Below are 16,174 nucleotides of genomic sequence, written 5' to 3' on the forward strand. Positions count from 1 at the left end.
CGCAGAGACCGACCCGCCCGCCCAATCACCAGGACCCGCACGTGCCGGCGACGGGCCCAGCCGCCCTGGCACGTCGGGGGCGGCCGGGCCTGAGCGCCAGGAGGAGCCGGGCCCGATCTATCCGCATCCACCCCGCAGTGGCGGCCCGGCCTAACGGCGCGGAGGGACGCGGCTGTCCCAGGCCCCGCCGGCGGTCTCGGGGGCCGCCTGCTCCGGGCTGGCGTGACCCACGAAGGAGCCGGGGCGCGTAGAGCCCGTGAGGGTGGGGTGCGTGACCGCCTCACTCACCGCAAGCCGCGGGGCCAGGCCGGGCCGCTGCCTCCACTCCAGAGCCACCGCTTCCTCCTCCGGCGAGATGACAAAATGGCGGCGGCAGGAAGTACCATCAGCTCCGCCGCCCCGCCCCAGGGCCCCCGCTCCCGTACACTGCGCAATCCGCGTACTGAGCTGCCCGTCCCCCGCCGGCCCCAGGGCAAGCGGCGCAACGGCCCCTCGCCCACGGACACCCCTGTGCAGGCCGCGTACCAGAGGACAAACGCTCCTACGCAAACAGCGCGCCTCCTAAAAAAAATAATACATCGGGCTACTCAGGTCGCTACGCAAATAGCGCGAAAGTCCTATTCGCCTACCTCACCAGGGAACAGCCGTCCTCAACGAAGAATCGCCCCCCAACGTACGTAAACCGCGGTCCGCGCGCGGGGGGGGGGAAAGCACTATCTACGCAAATCGCGTAGCCCACCGACGGGGCCAAAGCTCTCTCCCACGCACACTCTGCACCCTATGCCCTGCATTCGCTTTCCACCGCAAGCGGCGCAAGAGAGCCAGAGACGTCCCCTACGTAAATCACGTAGTATGCTGCAGGTTCCCCAGCCGCCAAATGCGCAAAATGCGTAAACAGAAAAAGCCGATCCCCTTACCCGTTCTCATACACCACCCACGCAGACCGCTGGCTGCGGAATGCGGGCTCCATGAACGGCACCACAGCGGCCTGGAGGGCCTCTCCTGCTACGCACATAACGTAGCGCCCCTCTCTACGAGGAAAGCGGGTCGGAATACACCGTTTGAGCAGCAGGCCTCAGCCTGAGACAGACGCCCCAGCGAAGATTGCGTAGTCTCCCTAACGCAGCGGCCGCATTACGCAATGCGGGTTACGCTAGCAGGGCAACGTAACCAAGGACGGTGAATCCCGACACCCCCACCTCCGCTCGACCGCGCCCCCCAGTCGAGAGCCGCTTCCCTCGCGCGCGCGAACTCCGCTCTCACCTGAGGGGCGGGCCGCGCGCTCTCCGCCCTCCCGCCGGACCGGGTGCCGTGGGGCCCGGAGGGGGGGAGGCGTCTCCTCCGCGTCGCACCGGGGGGGCCTCCGCGGGGCAGATAAAGACCGAGGGGCAGCGGGAGGGACCGATAGCGGCTCCGCACTGACCTCACCGCGCAACGCTCTGCGTCGCGGCGCAACAGAGCACGCCACCGACGCATCCCGCGCAGGCTACGGGCGTCCCCGCCCCTTTCCTAAGCCCCGCCCTCTCCGTTCCCTAAGCCCCGCCCCTCGAGCGCAAGGGCTGGGGAGGAGCCGGGAGCGCAGGCGGCGCGTGGGAGAGGTCGGGTCGTTCCGCGCCCGGGCAGCCGCTGCAAGGGGGGGGGCCTGCACTGCACTGCACTGCACTGGGGAGGAAGGACGCGCTTGGGTCCCCAGCTAGCGGGGGGCTCTGCAGTGGCGGGGGCATGCATGGTGCGGGGGAAGGGGCAGCTCTGCAGCAGGGGGGGACGGCCCGGAGCCTCGGTAGCCCGCTGGTCACTGCAAGGAGGGGAGAGGCGGCTCCCTGCAGGGGGGTGGGGGGCACTGCCTGGGGAGGCGGTTTCTGCACGTTGATGGGCATTGTGCAGGTAGGGGGCATGTCCCGGCAGCGAGGTGTGTGCTGCACGAAGAGCTGAGGGGAGATCGCTCCTGGGACTAGCGCATCATCCGCTGCATGGGGAGAAGAGCCTCTCCTGAAAACGGCTGGCTGAGTCATTTGCTCTGGAGAATGGTTAGTCCTTCCACTTCCTGGTCGGCCCCAGTGTCGGTTGACTCTGAAGTCTGGTAATGCAAATGTCCATGTTAATTGTTTTACTGCGGATCATTTTAGCAGAAAGATCCGTCTCCTCTGGCACTGTGGGTGTGACCCCCTACAAGTATCATGTCATGCCACTTCATTGATTTGTATGTAGCACTCTCCAGATTGCTGCAGGCACTGGTAGCCGGCGCTTACTCACACCTCTCAGGGTATGTCTACACCAGAGCTGGACAATGTAATTTCCAGCTCAAGGAGACATATTTGCACTAGCCTTGACTGAGCAGTGTAGACCTGGTGGCAATAGGGGCTAGGTGTCCTGAGGATGTACCTACAATTTCAGTCAGGATTGTACTTGAGGAAGCTAGCTTCTTGTGCTGCCAGGGTGTAGGCATACTGTCAGCCAGAGCCCTGGGCTGAGCATGGGGTGGCACCTCACTTCCCCATCAGGAGCCCCAGCAGTCACTGTGACTCAGGCAGACCATGCTGCCCAGATGCAAAGCGGGAGAGCACCCACTCCTGGTTTTGCCAATTTTGGTTGGATGTATTCCTGGAGGCTTCATCACATGACAAAATCTTTAATTAACTATTAATCTTTAATTCCTTGAGACTCCATGACAATCCTGGAGGGTTAGCAACCTTACCCACTTCTTATCCACTAAGGTGCCACAAGTACTCCTGTTCTTTTTACCCACTCCTGTTTCTCATGCCCAGGCGCAGCATGCCCTCTGCTGGCCAATGTAGAGATGGCCATTGCCCCATCTGCTGCCTAGAGCAGGCCTGCAGGTGTGGTTGAGATCTACATTGAGGGCACAACGTGAGCTCCCTTTCCTCCTCCCCATTATACATCCACTCTCAAGCTGGCTACAATCTGGTCTCTAACATCTTGGCTCCAATAACTGATTTGAAGGACTCCAGCTGTTTGGTCTGATTCCCTAAAATGATCCATGATCTTTCACAGGATCAGCTATACCCCTGATTTTCAAGTGCAATTATAGTCATGCCACTGGGAAGGTTGGTCCTGTCTGGGCTCAAGTTCTGTGCCTGTGTTCAGGAGGAAGAAATGGAGATACTGCGATGTGTTTGCCATTCTGAGCAGGAGACCTTTAATATGTGGCCTCTTCTAGCTGTCCACAGCTATGGCGTTAGCTATTGGCTGTCTGCTGGCCATGTGCGGTGGGGGCAGGGGGAGAAGTGTGAAATCTCTACCATAGCATTAACTGTGGCTCACAGATCCCAAGCAGGAGGCAGAGGAGGGGTTAAACTCCAAAAGGAGCTGCAGGCAATCGGGAAATTCACCCCTTGAGCTCCCTGGGTAACCTCAATTCTGGCATTTTCAAACTTCTGAATGGTTGACTTCCCTGCATTATCATTCTTGTAATAGGCTTTTGATTACTATATTGTCTGTATAACTATGGGACCCCAATCTTAAATTAAGGTTTCAGAGTAGCAGCCATGTTAGTCTGTATCCGCAAAAAGAACAGGAGTACTTGTGGCACCTTAGAGACTAACAAATTTATTTGAGCATAAGCTTTCATGGGCTACAGCCCACTTCATCGGATTCATAGAATGGAATCATTCTAAGGTGCCACACGTACTCCCAATCTTAAATTAACACTCAGCAGAGGACTGGATGCCTCAAGGGAGAGACTTTCTCCAGAAGATCACCAGTCTGAGTTCTTCCTAGTTCAATACGGCCTAAAAAAATTTTCCATTTGCACATGTCCAGAGAACAGGCACCTCAGCGGGACGGACCCAGAAATTCCCAGAACAAGGTTAGGTAATTATCTGGCATGCTTAGTATCTGTTTCTGAGGCTGTGTAAGAAGTTTTCATTATTGGCAACCCACCCGGGAGGCCATACCCTACGCACCCTCTGAGAGCTGAGCCAACCAGAGATAGGATGGCCAAGCATCTGGTTTTCAACTGGACTGCACGGTCGAAAAGGGACCCTGGCAGCTCTGGTCAGCACTGCTGACTAGGCTGCTAAAAGTTCAGTTGGCCACAGCGGAGGGCTCCCAGAAGCGCCTGGCATGTGTCTCTGGTTCCTAGGTACAGGGGTGGCCGGGGGGGGGTGTCTCCGCATGCTGCCCCTGCCAGTGGTGCAGGTGCTACCCAAGAACTAGCTCTGCAGCTCCCATTGGCAGGGAACCACGGGCAGTGGGAGCTGCGGGGGTGGCGCCTGCGGAGCCCCCTGGCTGTCCCTTCCCCTAGGAGCCGAAGAGACATGACGCCGCTTCCTGGGAGCCTCCTGAAGTCCGCACGGCCTAGGGTGACCAGATAGCAACTGTGAAAAATTGGGACAGGGGGTGGGAGGTAATAAGAGCCTATATAAGAAAAAGACCCCAAAATTGGGACTGTCCCTATAAAATCAGGACATCTGGTCACCCTAGCGCTGCCCAGAGCCTGCACCCCATCTACTGCTACCTGAACTCCCTGTTTACATATATACATATAGAGAGCACTTTTGTAACAGGCGAGCTCTGGGGGGTGGAGGTCTCCCAAACCAAGAAGCAGAGGACAAGGGGCTGCCCCCCTTCAGGGCTCCATCTTGTTGACAAATAAAGGGGTTCTGAAGTTAATGATGAAAATTGTGGAAACACCCCATGGGTCATGACCCACTGGTCTCAAACTCATGTCCATAGGAGCAGCCACACTCCAAGCCTCCACCTAGCAGCCTGCTGACATTGGCTTACCTGGGACCCATGAAGCCCAGCCCCCATGTGAGGCTCCATCTTCGAGGTCTGATTGGCGGAGCCCCAGAGCAGCTGAATGGCCGACTGGCCCTGCTTAAGCCAGCAGCAGGAACACGAAGCTGTCTGAACAACCAGGCTTCGCCCTGCTCTGGACTGTGCACTTTGTGCTTCCCACCCATGCTGCTTGATATCCTAGCTTGCCTCCTGGCATCTGACTTGAGGTTCCTGGCCTCCAGCTTGTTTCCTGTCTCTGACCCCCCGGTAGCTTGACCTGGCCTGACTCTGGTTCCCGACTTGTGGTTCTGATCTCCAGTTTGTCTCCTGCTACTGACCTCCCGAAATCCTGACCCAGTTGGCTCTTGACTCCTGTCTCCTGACTGCAAACTTTGACTCTGACTACAAGGTCTGACTGCCCATGACCAAGCCATGACACCCTGACACTGGGATTGGTAGTTGACTCAAACCAGAGACAATTTTAAAAGGCAGGATAATCCAGTGTCTCAGGAATTGCTGTTTGAAAACTAGATGCAACAAAGCTGATGGAGAAGCACCCTTGGTGCTGCGGATATTTCTACCATTGGCCTGTAAACCACACACGGGATATTTCAAAGTGAAAAGAGGCTCTAGGATCTGGCGCAATGACTTCTCCTGCTGTGTTCGCCATCCAAACACCCTTTGGTCCAGGGGAATGTGCGTGGGCCTTTTCCAGGTGGGGGAACCAAAGGACAGGGAATGTAAGTGACTTGGAAAAGGTTATAGAGGAAATATGGGGCAGAACTGGGAGCAGAGATCTGCTCTCCATTCACTACCCAAAACTTTGGTTAACAAGGAGTTATGGTTGGCTGGCAGTGCCTTGTACCCATCTAGAATGTTGAGTGCAACTAGATTTAAATCTCTGAAAACCAGAAAATAAAGAGGTAAGATGCATAGCAGCCCTCACCCAACCTTAACTCTGCTCCTGGAGCTTGCAAAAGTCACTGAGGCTATACTGTAAGTATGGTTCAGCCCCAGGACTGCCCCGTAATGAGCAGACATGAGGAATGTCTAAGGGCTTGTCTTCACTGCGGAGTTAAGGCAAGCTAAATTCAAGTGTTGCCTGTTGTGCTTATTGGACCTACAAACTTACCATGAGCTCAACTGTAAAAAGTATGTGAAAGTTCATAAAAGTTACAATGCCCATGAACAATAGGTCAAGTTGTTTACAATGACGAATATTATAATAGGTACAAGAAAACCCAACAGAGAAACTGTAGTAGTCCAAACAACCAGGGCTTACTGATATAATTCAAGGACTATACCAGATCATACTTAGTAAACAAGAAAATATGGAAACAAAGGTACCTGTGCCAAGTTTGGCCTCACAGAAATGCATTTAAATGATGGACAGATTAATGAGGATAAACTCTGCCACCTACTTTTACTCCTTTTTGGGGTTCCTAAAATGAGACTTTGGGGAAAAAATAGTTTTCTTCCCTCAGCTCATCCCCCAATCTGCCAGCATTGCAACTCATCTCGCTTCCTCAAGCTTAAGTCAGACAGAGCAGACCAGGCTAAGGACTTCCTGGGGGGCGGAGGGAGGAAGCCGGCTGGCCTTGCTCTTGTTGCAGGAACTTTGTTTTCACCTGTGAGTGCGGAAAGTCACCACACAATCACGACAGCCCATCCGTGGGACTGTCTACCAGCCCTGCAAAGGCATGTAAGATCCTGTATTATTTTCCCTTTCCTTGTTGTGTTGATTTCTTTCCTCCCTCTTTTGTCCTATCCCCTCTCTCATTCTCTCCGTTTTTTGTTTTAATGTAGTGAGATGAGATGAGCACAACTGGGCCTTGTCTAAGGAGCAAGAATCCAAATAGATGATGTCCCTAATCAGAGCATGAACAGGGATCAAGTAGAAAGTGCTAAGCTTGACCTGCCAGCCAAAGCATCCATTCATGATTGACCAGTATTCCAAAGATATGTGTCAAATCTGTATTCCCACCTTTCTCCCTCTCTCTCCTCCACCTTGAGCCTGTCTGCCTATCTTAGAAACAGGAGAAGTAAATACCCTGTACAAGGCAGGACTGGAAGTAAAATTAACTCTTTTAATCAACGAAAGGTGGTTCTCTCTCATTTTGTCTCCCAAACGAGAGAGACTTTAAAGGATTTGATTGTTTCAGTTTCAATATAAATGCTTGTTTTCATTTCTTGTTCATTCTTGTGTTTGATCTATATGCTTTCAGTTTTAGAATGAATGCTTTTGGGTGTTTGCCGAGTAAACTAAGGTTTCTGTAGAACTCCCCCACCCCCAAATCTATTTATTACCGGGTGATGTTGGACAGTGAAAGAGTTTATAGTCATCTTAACTCTTTAGACCTTCAAGATCAATACAATATCCCCCAACTCAAGTCCCTTCCTTATACAAAACATCTTACGGGTGGTGCTGCTTTTAACTCCAGTTGGCTGCCCAGTCAGGGATGTGGGCTACACTTGTCAGCTGCTAACACAGCCCCTCTGTGCAGCTCAAGTATTGTTTCATAGTGTGACTGTATTTACTTGAGCTGGGCTAACTCCAGAGGAGTTAACTCAGGTGGAGATCATGGCAGTTTACTCTTCTGTGAAGACATTTACCATATGTGCTGTGGTGTGTCCCATATAATTATATTCTTTCATTCAACTGCTTGCATGCCCACTGCTTTGCACTGTCTGAGGGGCAGCTCTATGGACTGGATCAGGAATTACTTACAGTGGGTTGCTACAGCTTCCAATGTGATAGGATGGAGGGGCCTCTGTAATCGGAAGGATCATGCAGCCTTGTTTCTGTGATGAGTTATGTGGATTCTGCAGATAGAGGAACACTATGGTCTATTGTTGCCATGGGGATTTCTAGCAGCCGGGTATCAGACATGACAGTGCTACAAGGCAGAGAGAAGTGCAGGTGGTGTTCCAGAGGAAATCCATAGGCCTAGGGTGTGAGGCAGTGCCGCTCATACTTAGCTATTCATTAACCTAGTTCTTGGGCAGTCAATAAAACAGTTACTAACCTGTTCTGTAACTGTTGTTCCTTGAGACGTTGCACATGTCCGTTCCACTTCAGGTTTGTGTGCACCCTGTGCACCAGAGTCAGAGATTTTTCCTTTAGTGGTACCCATCGCAGTGACACACACGCACCATCTGCAGCCTTGTGCTGCTGTGCTGTATATAAAGGGTGGAGCCACCCCCAACCCCATTCAGTTCCTTCCTATTGGACAGACTCCAATATAAAGGGGAAGGATGGCAGGTCCTGGAATGTACATGTGCAGCACATCTCAAAGAACAACAGTTACAGAACAGGCTAGGAACCATTCTTCAAGTGATTGCACTGTCCATTCCACTTGAGTTTGACTCAAATAGTTCAATCCAAAGATGGGTGAAGGCCAGAAGGAACCATTGTGATCATCTAGTCTGACCTGGATAACACAGGCCAGAGATGTCAGGCTGACAGGCCTATAATTACCCAATTCATGCCATTTACCCTTTTTAAAAATTGGCACAACATAAGGTTTCCTCCAGTCTTCCGGAACTTCCCCAGTGCTCCAAGACTTGTTGAAAATCAACTTCCCCAGTGAGCTCCTCAGCCAGCTCTTTTCAACCTCTTGGATGCAAGTTATCTGGACCCTCCTGATTTAAAAATGGCTGACTTTTGTAGCTTCTGTTTAACATCCTCCGAGACACTAGTGGAATGGAAAGTCTGAGATGACGACATCTGTTTTTTTTTTTTTTCCTTAATCTAGAACAGAAACATTGAGTGAACAGCTCTGCCTTTTCTGTATTATTATTGATAATTCTACCTTTTCCATCTAATGATGGACCAATACCAATGTCAGGATTCTTTTTGTTTGTAATATATATTAAAAACCTCCTTGTTGTTTTCCTTAACTCTGCTGGCCATAGATTTCTGTGACCCTTGTTTCCCTTATCCATTCTCCACAGTTCCTAGCTTCTGATTTATATTCATTACCGTCACCTTCCCCTTTCTTCCATTTGTTATATTTTATTTTTTACAGCTGCCTTCATTTCCTCTCTAAACCAGGTTACTTTTAAACTAGCACAGCCTTCTTCCTCAATTGTGGGATTTGTGGCTTTGGGGGCATATAGTAAAGTGTTCTTAAATGATTCCCCATTAATCAAATATTTCCTCATAGCTGATTTGGCTCATAATTGTTTTTAGCTTTTTGAAATTGGCCCTATTAAAGCACCAAGTATACTGGTTTGGCCATTATTCTGTATGCATGTCATGGTGCATGAAATGGGTCACAGCTGAGAATGCCAATCTCAGGTCAGACTGTCAGAAAACAGGGCAGACACACCTAAACTGATGGTATACGCTAAATTAAATCAAATTATAGATTTAATCAAGCTATCAACAACTGTGTGCTCCTGGATCTCTATACTAGATTACCAAGGAACCACAGCCACTCCCCTTAGACATTCCAGCCTATAGTACCACCCAGACAAACTGGACTTAATGATAAAAGGTTATTAAAACCAAAAATCATCACGCATTAGGTTCCTCCAGACCCAAAAGGCCAGTCACTTACTCTAGGTCAAGTATACTCCAGATCTCACCAAAGACAACACTGAAGCCAGTTTCTCTAGTAAAGTAAAGATTTATTAGCTAAGAAAAAGAAATTAGAGTTATTGAGTAGTTAAAGCGGGCGAATCACATCACAGGTGAATCAATGTTTGTAAGGCCAATGTGACAGCAGGGGTGTAGTAATTTGCTGATTTCCAATAGTCTCTCAGGGTTACCCAGAATGGCTCTAGGGATCTCCATCCAATGGCTCCGAATTCCACCCTGTCAGAATTCATCAGGCTAGAGAGGCAGGATCATTCCCTTGAATCAGTATTTATAGATTCTGTTCACTTAAGCCAAGCTGACAAGCATCTTGACCCACATGGGTTTTGAGAGTAGCAGCTGTCAACTGAGCTGTGAATGGCCATTGTTGAACACAAAACAACCCTTGCTTTGAAGTTAACATTCTACTTCTTATGCATCCACAAGTTATCCAGTTACAGTGATAAACATATACACAATTCCTGGCCATTCATTACAATAGGGATGGATAAGTGGGAACAATACAAGTATCCTTCATTAGTATTCATGAAGTTCTGCACACTAAGGGTATGTCTACACTACAAAATTAGGTTGATTTTATAGAAGTTGATTTTTAGAAATCGATTTTATACAGTCGATTGTGTATGTCCCCACTAAGCGCATTAAGTCAGCGGAGTGTATCCTCACTACCGTGGCTAGCATTGACTTACGGAGCGGTGCACTGTGGGTATCCCACAGTTCCCACAGTCTCCGCTGCCCATTGGAATTCTGGGCTAAGCTCTCAATGCCTGATGGGCAAAAACATTGTTGCGGGTGGTTTTGGGTACATGTCATCAGTCGCCCCTCCACCTATGAAAGCAACGGCAGCCAATCATTTTGCACCTTTTTTCCTGGGTTACCTGTGCAGATGCCATACCACAGCAAGCATGGAGCCCGCTCAGCTCACCATCACTGCTGCTGTGAAGAGAGGCTTTGAAAACCAGTTTCATGACTGGCCAGGCTTCGGTGTGACAGTTGTGACCAAACAGGAAATGAAATTCAAAAGTTCCCGGGGCTTTTCCTGTGTACCTGGCTAGTGCGTCGGAGTTCAAAGTGCTATTCAGAGCGGTCACAATTGAGTACTCTGGAATAGCTCACGGAAGCCAATACCGTCGATTTGCATCCGCACTACCTCAAATTCGACCCACCAAAGTCAATTTTAGCACTACTCATTCGCCGGGGAGAAGTACAGAAGTCGATTTTGAGGCTTGGTCTACACTACCCCCCTAATTCGAACTAAGGTACGCAACTTCAGCTACGTGAATAACGTAGCTGAAGTTCGAAGTACCTTAGTTCGAATTAGTTCGAACTTACCTTGGTCCACACGCGGCAGGCAGGCTCCCCCGTCGACTCCGCGGTACTCCTCTCGGCGAGCTGGAGTACCGCAGTCGACGGCGAGCACTTCCGGGTTCGACTTATCACGTCCAGACTAGACGCGATAAGTCGAACCCAGAAGTTCGATTTCCAGCCGTCGAACTACCGGGTAAGTGTAGCCAAGGCCTAAGAGTCCTTTAGGTCAACGGAACGGGGTTGGTTCATTTTTAAATCGACCTAACGCGGCTAAATTCAACCTAACCCCGTAGTGTAGACCAGGCCTAAGTAAATTCTTATTCTTATACTAACACACCTTTTGATCTAAGGTTACTTATTGCAGGGCATGCATAATATCAAATAAACAACAGCATATAGTCCATCTTAACAATACAGTTACATTTTACAAGTGAATTTGTTTGAACACACCATGCTCTTTTAACATTCCTTTGATTTCTATTAGCATGCAAGTGAATTAACCTGCTGGCAACTTGTGAGATAGCATCACAGCACATTCTAAATATGGTCAAGTCATGATCGCTTGTACCTAAGGTACCATTAATTTTTAGTTCTGTGATCATTTCCTCTTCTGTTAGGACAAGGTCTAATAAAGAATATTGTATCATTTGATATTTATTAGCTGTATCTTGTATCATAAAATAATTAGATCCTGAAATCAGAATAAGAAAAATTATACATTAAAAAACCCACAACAAGTCATGGATCAGAATGAAGGATACTGTTGTACGGGGCTGAAATCTGCCTTATTTAGAGTTAATAAAAACAACAAGTTTCTGTTTATGTGCACAGTCTTAAGATTTATGATTTTCTCATTTTCTTTAGTTTTACAGTGTTGCCAACTCTCACACTTTCATCGTGAGTTTTGTGCTATGTGGTGTTTTTCTTCAAACCCCAGCTCCTGGAATCAGTTGATTTATTGAGAATCTCTGCTTTTATTTGTAAAGTAATTTTCTAAGCTATTGTGGCTGCAGAGAATAGCCTGAAAACATGACCCACGTGCACCCTAAAGGCTCAAAACTCAGACACCAAAATACCCCACATTTATTATTTTTTGAAAGATCTCATTATTCTGAAGCCAATCTCAAGATTTTGGTGGGGGTCTGACTCATGATTTTTTTTAACTCTTGGGGTTAGTAGTGGTGATGGAACAGCTGACTCCATTGCTGTCACTTTAGCCACCCTAACTGGTGTGGTTATATACACACAGTTTATTGTGTGGGACCATAATGCATAAACTGCATAGATGTGGAGCAGCTCTTCATAGGATAATGATCAGAGACGTGCCATTGACATTACAGAGCTGCCCAGTCCAGAGCTGGCTCAGAGCTATTAAACCCCACTCAAGGGAACATACCCAGCTCCGATGTGCCCTTTGTCCTGAATGTCTGCTCCTGCAGTCATGGCAAAACAACCCTTCCTCAAAGGAAAACTGTTATATAACAATGTATAAAAAGGGGCGTGTTATGACCTGCAAGTGCATGGGCAAAAAAACTACAAAGACACATTCCTAGGTCAACTGACACTAATAATAGTAGGCCCTTGCCTTCCTGATGTGAGCAGCTACCAGTTACCACCCCAAGAACCTGCCACCAGATTTTACCAGCTGTCCAAGGACTTGTGCCAAACCACATATTGCAGCCCCAAAGGCCTCAAAGAGCAGGGTTGAGTGGGACCCAGGAATATAGAGGGTAAAATTCTTCCCCTAGGCATAGGGGCTAGCACCAGACCTAGGCACCACTTACGTCCTGCTTCAGCCCAGTGGTGAAGTGCCTGGGCCTAGAGGGAGAGAACTGAGGCCTCAGCCTTGTGCTGCCTCTTCTGCACAGAGATGAGTTTCACTGTACGGGTTTGATCCTATAAACGCTTCTGTAAGAGAGTAATTGTGGGATTAGCTCCAGCTAACTCAATTGGATTACTCACTACTCCTTGCTTGAAGTATTTTCAGAATTGGGGCCCTAAAGCTTAATTTAATAAGGAAATTAGCATAAACAAATAGCAGTGATGCCAACTCTTTGTGTTTTATCACAAGTCTTGTGAGAGTTGATGTTTTTCCTTAAAGTCCCATGTGACGGGAGTAATCTGCCCCCTCAGGAATTTCCCATCTTCCCACCAGTGGTCAACCACCATTGACAGGTCGGTGATGAAGTGGGGCTGGCAGTTTCCCTGCCTGGCTCTGCGTGGTTTCCTGAAGTGTCCGGTATGTTCCTGCAGCCCCCAGGTGCACAGGCGGACAGGGAGACTCTGCAAACTGCCCCCACATCTCTACTTAGGAGCCGCAGGGACATACCAGCTGCTTGCACCCCCAACCCCATGCCCCGGCCCTGAGCCCCCTCCTGCACCCAAACTCCCTCCCAGAGCCTGCATTCCTGCCTGCACCCTAATGCCCTGCCTCAGCCTGGAGCCCCCTCCCGCACTTCAAACCCCTCAGCTCCAGCCCTGCACCCCCTCCCGGCCCCCAACCCCCTGCCCAGTGAAAATGAGTGAGTGAGCAAGGGTGGGGGAGAGTGATGGAGGGAGGGGGGATGGAGTGAGCAGGGGGCAGGGCCTCAGAGAAGGGGTGGGGAAGAGGGTGTCCAATTTTCTGCAATCAGAAAGTTGGCAACCCTAATTGTGGGGCACTGACATCTTGGAGCCCCACCACACAGGGTTGACAGCCAGCGCTGCACTGCCTGGGGCTCCCCAGCAGGAGGGGCTCTGGCTGTCTGCCCTGGGTGGCAGGGCTCCATCTGTTGGTTGCCAGGGTTGACAGCTGGAACAGTCGTCACAATGTCGACACTGCATCGACCCAACTACTTTGACTTAAGCACTAGGCCTCTTGTGGAGGTTGAGTTGTTAGGTCAGCGTAGTGGGTGACTTACATTGGCAGGAGAAACATTATAGTGTTGATGCTTACAGAGTTAGGCTGACACAAGGCATCTTACATTGACCTTACTCTGTAGTGTAGACCAGGCCTAAGTCTTGCAGAATCTTTCTGCAGAACATATCAAAGCCAAGGCCTTTCCTGTCCATCCCCACCCCTAAAACCCTATCAGGCTCCTATCATCTTGATTACTGCAACACCCCTCTCTCTGGTCTTGACAAATGCAGTCTTTCCCTGCTAATATTCCATTCTCAATGCCATAAAGATGATTTTCCCAGTCTGTCACTTTGACCATGTCAACCCCTCCCTGCATCCCTCCTTGGGCTCCCCTTTCTCTATTACATCAAACATAAGCTGTTTGTCTACTCTTCACATTACAGGTCCTGCGCAGTCAATCCCCACCCTTGCTAAAATCTCTCACTCGCTAGCAAGGTGTCAATGCTCACGCCTCTGATCAGCTCATGATGCGGCCTCCATCACCCACTTGTTACATTGTCAAACAAGTGCCTTCATGCTTTCTCCCCTGCTGCCCCTCACTCCTGAGAGGTGCTCCCCATAAACATCCCCAAGGCCACCTCAGTGTCTTCCTTCAAATCCCTCCTTAAACCTCTCCTTTGCGGTGATGACTACAAAAAGCTTGACAGTGGTTACACTGCTGGTGTGTTGAGACCACTGCTGGTCATGCCGACCTTTATTTGTATCCAGCTGCCTGTCTCCATCTATTGTCTCTTGTCTTGTATATAGATTGCAAACTCTGGAGGCAGGGAATGTCTTTTTCTGTGTTTGTACAACACCTAGCACAGTGCGGTCCTGGGCCAGGATTGGGGCTCTGGGCACTGTGGTAACACCAACAATAGCTGACTTGAGATAAGTCCATTGTAAAACATTTTAAATGTCTGCCCAGTGGATTTTACCACAGTAAGTAAATCCTCATCAAAACTCATCTGAGTCAAACTGCTTCAAAAATTGTGCGTGTAGACAAATGCTAATCCCTGCATGCCCCCTCTGAGGGGGTTAGCACTATCCCCAGAAACTGGAATCTAACCCCTACTACTTCCTGATCAGGGAATGGGGCTTTAGGCTCTTCTTCTCCTTGGCTGGGGAAAGGGAGCCACGGTCAGTCTGGGAACCACAGCTGGAAATCAGTCTCCAATGCTCTCCCAGCAGGCTTGTGTGGCCTGGAGTGCTTACATACAATACATTACACTAAGCAGTTGCATGCTCCTTGCAATGCCCCTGCCGTAGTAGTGCAGGAGGGAGGAATGGATTCTGCTCAGAGGCACTGGGGGCCCAGGCTTTGCTCAGGCACAAATAAAACATGGCATGTGAAATGCAAATACTGTGTTTCTGCTAAGTTACATTCCTACATGTTACCATGCCCCTGGTTGTGTGTCCATGCCCTGGGCAGGTGGGTACTTAAGTGTGCCCTCTGCCCTAGGGCAGTGCCCCCAGGCGGGTGGGTATAGAACAGCACCCCTCCCCGCAGTGTTGGTGTCCCATGGCATGTAGGTACCTTATCTATCCTGGCATTTATTGATTACAGAATGAAGTGAGGCTACAGTTGATATGTGCAGCGCCCATCCATGCAAAAGATCCTCCTCCACTGAGCCCCTCACCGTGAGAGCTGCCGATTGCTCTGCTCAGAGGTGTCCCTTGCAAAGATGTTAGTACTGCTCAGCAGCAGCCAGTGCAGATGAGCTAAGCCTGCTGGGAGTAGATGCTGCCACCTAAAGGAAAGGGAAAATACTGTATTACAGCAGCCAAAGTTCAAACTGGGCTCCCTGGGCTGGGTTACCTGGAGCAGACAGATGAGCAGCAGGACGTTTGCCCTGTTATATCAGCACCACCCTGCCAGTTACATTTTATTACTATTATTTGTATTACAGTAGAGCCTAGGAGCCCTAGGCATGAGTCAGGAGACCCATTGTGCTAGATGCTGTATAAATTCATACAATCATAGAATATCAGGGTTGGAAGAGACCTCAGGAGGTCATCTAGTTCAACCCACTGCTCAAAGCAGGACCAAGCCCCAACTAAATCATCCCAGCCAGGGCTTCGTCAAGACTGACCTTAAAAACCTCTAAGGATGGAGATTCCACCATCTCCCTAGGTAACGCATTCCAGTGCTTCACCACCCTCCTAGTGAAATAGTGTTTCCTAATATCCAACCTAGACCTCCCCCACTGCAACTTGAGACAATTGCTCCTTGTTCTGTCAGCTGCCACCACTGAGAACAGCTGAGCTCCATCCTCTTTGGAACCCCCCTTCAGGTACTTGAAGGCTGCTATCAAATCTCCCCTCACTCTTCTCTTCTGCAGACTAAACAATCCCAGTTCCCTCAGCCTCTCCTCATAAGTCATGTGCCCCAGCCCCCTGATCATTTTCGTTGCCCTCCGCTGGACTCTCTCCAATTTGTCCACATCCTTTCTGTAGTGGGGGGGGGCCCTCAAAACTGGACGCAATACTCCAGATGTGGCCTCACCAGTGCCGAATAGAGGGAAATAATCACTTCCCTCGATCTGCTGGCAATGCTCCTACTAATGTAGCCCAATATGCTGTTAGCATTCTTGGCAACAAGGGCACACTGCTGCCTCTTATCCTGCTTCTCGTCCACTGTAATCCCC

General features: G+C 49.8%; 1 protein-coding gene and 1 long non-coding RNA gene across 7 annotated transcripts in view; one reads left to right on the forward strand and one right to left on the reverse strand.

Annotated features, from left to right (window-relative positions):
* The window catches only part of BRD4 (bromodomain containing 4), a 193,991-nt gene extending 192,550 nt beyond the window's left edge, over positions 1 to 1,441 (reverse strand). For 3 of the 6 annotated variants that reach the window (XM_034793552.1, XM_034793556.1, XM_034793555.1), the window contains exon 1: positions 1,264 to 1,440. The gene's annotated coding sequence lies outside the window, so the exon portion shown is untranslated. Of the gene's footprint in view, positions 1 to 288; positions 411 to 1,263 lie in introns of those variants that run through there. The other 3 variants (XM_034793557.1, XM_034793554.1, XM_034793551.1) reach the window with 2 other exon arrangements.
* Positions 1,442 to 1,857: 416 nt separating this feature from the next.
* The window catches only part of LOC117889523, a 29,835-nt gene continuing 15,518 nt past the window's right edge, over positions 1,858 to 16,174 (forward strand). Inside the window, exon 1 of the long non-coding RNA XR_004648504.1 lies at positions 1,858 to 2,027. This is a non-coding gene — a long non-coding RNA (uncharacterized LOC117889523). The remainder of the gene's footprint in view (positions 2,028 to 16,174) is intronic.

The sequence above is a fragment of the Trachemys scripta genome, chromosome 17 (genome assembly GCF_013100865.1).
Source record: "Trachemys scripta elegans isolate TJP31775 chromosome 17, CAS_Tse_1.0, whole genome shotgun sequence".
Classification (NCBI taxonomy): Eukaryota; Metazoa; Chordata; order Testudines; family Emydidae; genus Trachemys; species Trachemys scripta.